This window comes from Dermacentor albipictus, chromosome 1 (assembly GCF_038994185.2).
Source record: "Dermacentor albipictus isolate Rhodes 1998 colony chromosome 1, USDA_Dalb.pri_finalv2, whole genome shotgun sequence".
NCBI lineage: Eukaryota > Metazoa > Arthropoda > Arachnida > Ixodida > Ixodidae > Dermacentor > Dermacentor albipictus.
The window spans coordinates 91,704,791-91,711,929 of NC_091821.1; positions in this window are offsets into that span (position 1 = coordinate 91,704,791).

A 7,139-nucleotide genomic window follows, 5' to 3' on the forward strand; every position below is an offset into this window, starting at 1 on the left:
AGAGAATCACACAACACAGCACAATACATCACACTGAGGCATGATGCCAGCTCTATACAGGCGAGCGTAGACTGTCGCAGCTAAGAATTGTAGAACACCATCGACTTGAAGCTCGACCTGTAGGGAATGCGAAGTCACTGGAGCGAAGGCCGTGGAATACCAAGCTGCTGGAATCTTCTCAACAGCAAGAAACGTGCTAAAGCGTTTCGCTATGGTATCGACGAGCCGGACACGAAAGTGTTGGTGCACGTCCTTGACAAACCAGGTGATTTGCCCCATTAACGTACTTGGTGATTAACTTAAGCAGAAGGAACATTGTGTGATGGGTTAAAGCACGGCCACCGATTAGTGTAGGGTTCGATAGGTTGGCGACACATTCATATGATTGCGAGCCTTGTTGTTGGCGGTGAAATAGTAGCCCGTCATTGTAGAATTCGTACACGGTACCGTCACTGAAGTCAGGAATGTGTGCTGGAGATGCAAGCCGATCAGGTGTCTCGTTTGTGGACACCAATGTGAGATGGTATTCACCGAAACCGAGCTTTATTTGATTCAGTTTTCTGGGCCATCTTTATTCACTTAACGTGATAGAGATGAGTCAGCGTTGGCAATGGACAACCAGTTCAATTTCAAGGGTATCACTGAGAACGACATCCTTCGCAAATTCTGGTTATTGGCGAAAGTACTTCTGTACCATTCAGATAGGCCACAGGTCTGAACATGTTGATGGCGCCGTGTATTCTATTCAAAGAAAACGCCATGCCTTGATAGTTCTGAGAAATAAAGCACAATGATTGCACTGCCTTCCCGAACACAAGTGTCTGTGTACCCCTTTGTAAAATCCGAGTATTCGCCTTCTTACAAAAAACACTCGACCAGCTGGCTCAAACATTTAGGCCATGCTTCTGTTTCTTTTTTTTTTTGAATCCCTGGAATATCACATGGGAAAAGCAGTCGGGGGCTGGTTTTTGCTTTCTCAATTGCATAGCATGTTTATAATTTCAAGGAAAGCAGATGCCATTTCCTTCATGCACGGCTTTACCCCGCACGTCACTCAAAAAGATTCCTGCCGTCCTGAGCCTGACAGAGGCGATTTGTGTGGTGCAGATTTTTTTCGATCGGCTTGTAACCTGAGGCATTATCTTCGGCTAGTGGAGGATTTGATTCTGCGAAGCGTGTCTCCTTGTTTTGCTGAGAGAGCAACTAAATGATCTTATTGTAGTTGAGCTACTAGTCAAGCTGAAACATTCCCCGATCCCGAAAGCAAATGAATGAGTATTCATGACAGCACTGTAGAATGGTAAACACCCAGAGAAGTTATAGCTTACATCTATTGCCACAATCTGTCAGTTTATACAATTAGCGATATTTTTTTTCGATTCTAATTTAGTCTCGCTGTTCAAACTAGCCCAAATCTGTATCATGAATGGCCATAGGACCTATTTTATGACACTGCATGCAAGAAGAACCATTTTGAATATTAAATTTACTGCTAAGGGTGACTATTGCAGCCTCGTACACTATATTTTGCCCATTTTGTAAATAAACGTATTCATGGATACGAAAGCAGCCCTACAAAGTATGTGGAACAGGAACAAAAGATGTAACAAGCAACCTTCAGCATGTACTATTGCCTATCTTCACGACAAGGACAACATATCAGGGCATTGCATTCCTGGTCAGTGCCGGTATATCAAGAAATGAGAATGCGGATGAAGCTGCCCGAAAAGGTCTTGAACACCGGGATTTTAGAAGAATATTTTTTGCGAAAGCCAACGCTTCAAACATGGGAAAAAATTATGGCTTTGGAAAAAATGATAGCTTCTCTAGTCTGCCGCTTCACAAAGATGACTTTACGCGATCGATTCCCTCCAGAGGAAGATCAAGAATTCCACGACCGTTTCCTCACCACTCAGGTTCATTGTACCATCGCCTTCGACTGCACGCAGCATTCACGAGCAATTATCTACATCGCCTAGGGCGTACCATTCAATCCAAACTGTGATAATTGCGGCAGCTTAAAGACAGGAGAGCATATATTACTTGAATGTTCTACGTAGCGTGACGAGCGACATTCCATTGGGCATAAAATGAACATGATTTGTCACGATCCACTAACGTTACCCAGCGTCTTGGGTACAATTCCCGGCCCTTCAAAACAACCACGGGTATTATATTTATTACTCCAATGCCTATGAGAAATTGGCCTCATCGGAAAGCTTTAAAAGTTCACTATATGATATAGAAAAGCTTTAATTCACTGAACCTCTAACCTCTAGATATCACTATCAGGTTCACTCGCGCATTTAATATTTATTTTTATTCCCTCTTTTTTTGTTCCCACTCTCCTCTGGAATATTTTGATCCCTCTCCCTATACAGAGTAGCATGTCAATGGTTGTAGACCCACTGGCGAAAATCTGTTTTCTAGTAACAAGCTTCGCTGTCTCTCTCTCAATCTTGTCTAGAATTGACTTGAATTATAGTTATATTTGGTGACATGGCTTGACGGAAGTGTCAAGATTTACTTATGCGGTTAAAATCACATCTCAAAGTGGAATATTTGTGAATGTAAGACACTATTCGGCTGTAAAGAAATTATCTGTGTTTAGCTCGCAAGAAACTCCAATCAGAAAGAAAAATAAAAGAATTCTTGCCATAATATGCTTTCTTAACGCAGCCATGCCCAATTTCCTAGTTCTCAAAACATCAACAGCTATGACACTTGCCGCCATCGAAGAGACCGTTCGATACATATCTGCCGAATATAATTTGTCGCTCGAAGTCATCCCTGCGAATAATTGAATACGTTATAAGGAGTAATTAGGAAAGAACGGCGCCAACTAAGACGATAACGAGAGGGAGAACGACACAGGACAAGCGCCAACTTCGTCTATCTTTATTCACCGAAAAATCAGCAAATATGAGGAAAATCACAGACATGCGCACAATGACCATAGGTTCCTTCCTTATTCAAGTATGCACCATCTACCCCAAATGAATGTTGTCCTGAAATAAGGAGTTATGCTCATAATTTTCTGGCTCTTGACGTGGCAGAGCTAACACGTGGTCTTGAGGAAAAAAAAATTAAAGAATAAGGATTTCGCATTCGGTACCAGTGAATACCTCGACACTGCCGACTGCGTGGAAACGGCTTTGTAGATGAAGCTGTGAGAAACGCTTTAAATAACGGCAGACTTCCCTTGTATTCTCAGACGCTATGCTAACTCACTCGTCAATGTTACTATGAAAACTGCGACAAAAGAGCACTTGGTCACAACCGGTCAGTCGCCATAACCACCTCCGCAGTCTTGACATTACTATGTCTTTTCGAATGGCACATGGCCTCCAGTGAAGTGATGCGTGCATTCTTCGTAGTGAATAATTAGGTGCGGCCTCTTCCAAACGATACTCTGCGCATGTACTTCGACGTGCGACCCTCCCAACTGTGATTGCTGTGACATACCGGAAACAGTACACTACGTCCTTCGTATTTGTCCCCAGTAAGCACGTGAACGGCACGCATTGAGCTATTTTTTGTGCAAGAGTGGTACTTGAACGCTAACAGCAGACGCCCCACTGGGATCTTGGCCATACTGTAAATCGAGTTGAAAAGCAGTGGTGATATGCAGGATGCCTGAGCGTCTCGCTCACCGGAGTTAGCTCGACCCGCCGTGTCGGCGTAGTAGCTATGGCGTTGCGCTACTTATCTCGAAGCCGGCGGATCGAATCCTGGCCTCGGCTGCCAAATTTCGATGTGGCTTAAATCCAAAAGGGCCCGTATACCGTGCATTGGACGCAGATTAAAGAACGCCACGTGGTCAAAATTAATCCGGAATCTCTCACTATGGCGTCTCTCGTAATGAAATCATGGTTTCATCACGTAAACCCCCAAAGTGTAATTAATTAATTGAGTTTGCTCGACGGCAGTCAGTGAATGAAGACAGCGCGGAAAGCGCTAACGCAGAAGAAAATAAATTCGAGATAAAGCCGCCTATGTTAGTACGGAGCACACCCTGTGGACGCCGCTTCCTCGTTTCAAACACAGCGAGCGGGAGATACAAGCTTTAATGACACATAGAAACACGACGAGAAAAACAACGAATGAAATTGTTTTTCCAGATAACCAGAAATCAAATAAGACTATACAAAGAAACATACATTCGCCCCCCTCTAAAACACAGTGCGCGTTTAAACCACACTGCTAGTGTACAGCCTTATAAAACACGCCTTGACGGTATGCAATACTCGTTCTTTCCTTTGTGTATTAATATATGGAATGGCCTTCCGGATTGCACTGTAACAGCACATAATGTTAGCGAATTTTATGCTCAACTGGAATTGTGTTACATTCAAGGTGATAATTAAGAATTGATCATGCTTACTGTTATTCTGTGTATACTGTATATGGGTCATTCCACGCCAACTGTCACAACAATGGCGCTAGACCATCAGCGATTTCATTGAAAAAAGTTGAGCACTATCTATTTAAAGCAAAAAGCCTTCCTGTAAAACATTTTCGCGAAAAAAAATTTTCAGCATCGCTAGGAACATGTGCAGTTTTTTAGAAAGCTCGAAAGTATGAGTCGTAAAACGCATTGTCAACAAGTTTTCTCCTCTTAAATGAGGCGAGCACACAATTTTCCCTTGAGAATGAAGATAGGCTTTTCATTTAAAACAAGGGTTATCGATCTTTACGTTTCCGTGAGTTTATTATACGGCACTAAATATGCAAAATTTGGTGCATATTGGGAATTTTTTCGCAGAAAGATAACTTATACCGAAAGGTTATGTTTCATAGTACCTAATTGCCAGCAAGTGGTACTGTAAGCGAAAAATAATTTGGGGTGAATATAACGTGAAATGGCCTGTACAGCTGGCGACAAGTTTACAAAAAAGTTAGTTTTAGCCTATGTTTAGCAGTAAATTTAGCATTGAGGTGGTCGGAGTAAAAATACGCTAAATAGTGTGTTTCTTACAAACATTTATTGTTTACAAACTGAGATGCTTTTATCAAATTACTTTTTGTTTTAAGCAAAAAAAAAAAACATTTTTGAATTTGTGGTATACTGGTCTCTGTGCTCGCACGTGTTTCCCCTTCGTAGGACAGCGCTCTAGCGATAAGTAGAACTTGCGCGGACGCAAAATTTCCCGAGATAATGGAGGAACATCTAGACACGATAATCAGCTCCTTAAGCTTTTTCTTGGGTGCTTTATTAGAAATTATTAGCCTAGCCAATAAAAAAACGCGAGATCCAATAGAGCGCATTTAACCGGATGTCGCCGTACACCGACGGACTGCATAGCGTCGTCATAGAGCATCGGAAGGTTACGCCGGTGAGTACAGAGAGCAGTTAGGTACAGTAAGAATTAGGAATGCGCGAAAACTTTGTGAATAAGAAAACAATCTGTTGGTTTATTACGGCGAATATGTAGGAAATATCAGCCAAAACAATCGTGTTCTGGCGACCATGTTGGCAATGGTGTTAGAGGAGTGATGTCGATTCGTCATTAAATGTTTTGGCAAGCTTAAGTTCGAACTACAGCATTTAAAAAGATGATGGAAAGAAATAAATACGTTTAGTTGCTCGCTCTCTCTCTGTCTTTCTTGTAGTTAAGTGTTAAATTCCGACCGAATGAGGCAGTCTGCTGACCTTTGGGAAGCACAGGTTTTAACATCTTTTTAATAATAACTTTTTAAATGCTGTAGTTCGAACTTAAGCTTGCCAAAACATTTAATGAGGAGTCGACATCACTCCTCTAACACCATTGCCAACATGGTCGCCAGAACACGATTGTTTTGGCTGATATTTGCTACATATTTGCCGTAATAAACGAACAGATTGTTTTCTTATTCACAAAGTTTTCGCGCATTTCTAAATCTTACTGTACCTAACTGCACTCTGTACTCACCGGCGTAACTTTCCGATGCTCTGTGACGACGATATGCAGTCCATCGGTGTACGGCGACATGCGGTTAAATGCGCTCTATTGGATCTCGCGTTTTTTTATTGGCTAGGCTAATAATTTCTAATAAAGCACCCAAGAAAAAACTTAAGGAGCTGATTATCGTGTCTAGATGTTCCTCCATTATCTCGGGAAATTTTGCGTCCGCGCAAGTTCTACTTATCGCTAGAGCGCTGTCCTACGAAGGGGAAACACGTGCGAGCACAGAGACCGGTATACCACAAATTCAAAAATGTTTTTTTTTTGCTTAAAACAAAAAGTAATTTGATAAAAGCATCTCAGTTTGTAAACAATAAATGTTTGTAATAAATACACTATTCAGCGTATTTTTACTCCGACCACCTCAATGCTAAATTTACTGCTAAACTTAGGCTAAAACTAACTTTTTTGTAAACTTGTCGCCAGCTGTACAGGCCATTTCACGTTATATTCACCCCAAATTATTTTTCGCTTACAGTACCACTAGCTGGCAATTAGGTACTATGAAACATAACCTTTCGGTAAAAGTTATCTTTCTGCGAAAAAATTCCCAATATGCACCAAATTTTGCATATTTAGTGCCGTATAATAAACTCACGGAAACGTAAAGATCGATAACACCTGTTTTAAATGAAAAGCCTATCTTCATTCTCAAGAGAAAATTGTGTGCTCGCCTCATTTAAGAGGAGAACATTTTTTGACGATGCGTTTTACGACTCATACTTTCGAGCTTTCTAAATAACTTCACATGTTCCTAGCGCTGCTGAAAAATATTTTTTCGCAAGAACATTTCACAGAAAGACTTCTTGCTTTAAAAAGATAGTCCTCAATTTCTTTCAAAGAAATCGCTGATGTTCGAGCGCCAAGGTTGGGACAGTTGGCGTGGAATGAACCGTACACTTGTTCATCCTCCCTGTAATTTGTGTTTGACAATGCGGTACAACGTTGTATTGTTGGTGCTGAAATTTATCTTTTTTATTTTGACAATTCCTCTTCTGTAATGGCCCTCAAGTGAGGGCTACAGTATTTCTAAATAAATAAATATGCTGGAAATGTAGACCTCGTTGTTGACTGGGCGATCTCACGTGCCTGCTCCGCTTATTGTTCTCAGCCCAGTATCGCAAGACCATGACTGTCCCGCTATCTATGTACACACTCGGCACAAACCGCTTGCCACGCCTTTCTGCATGGGGC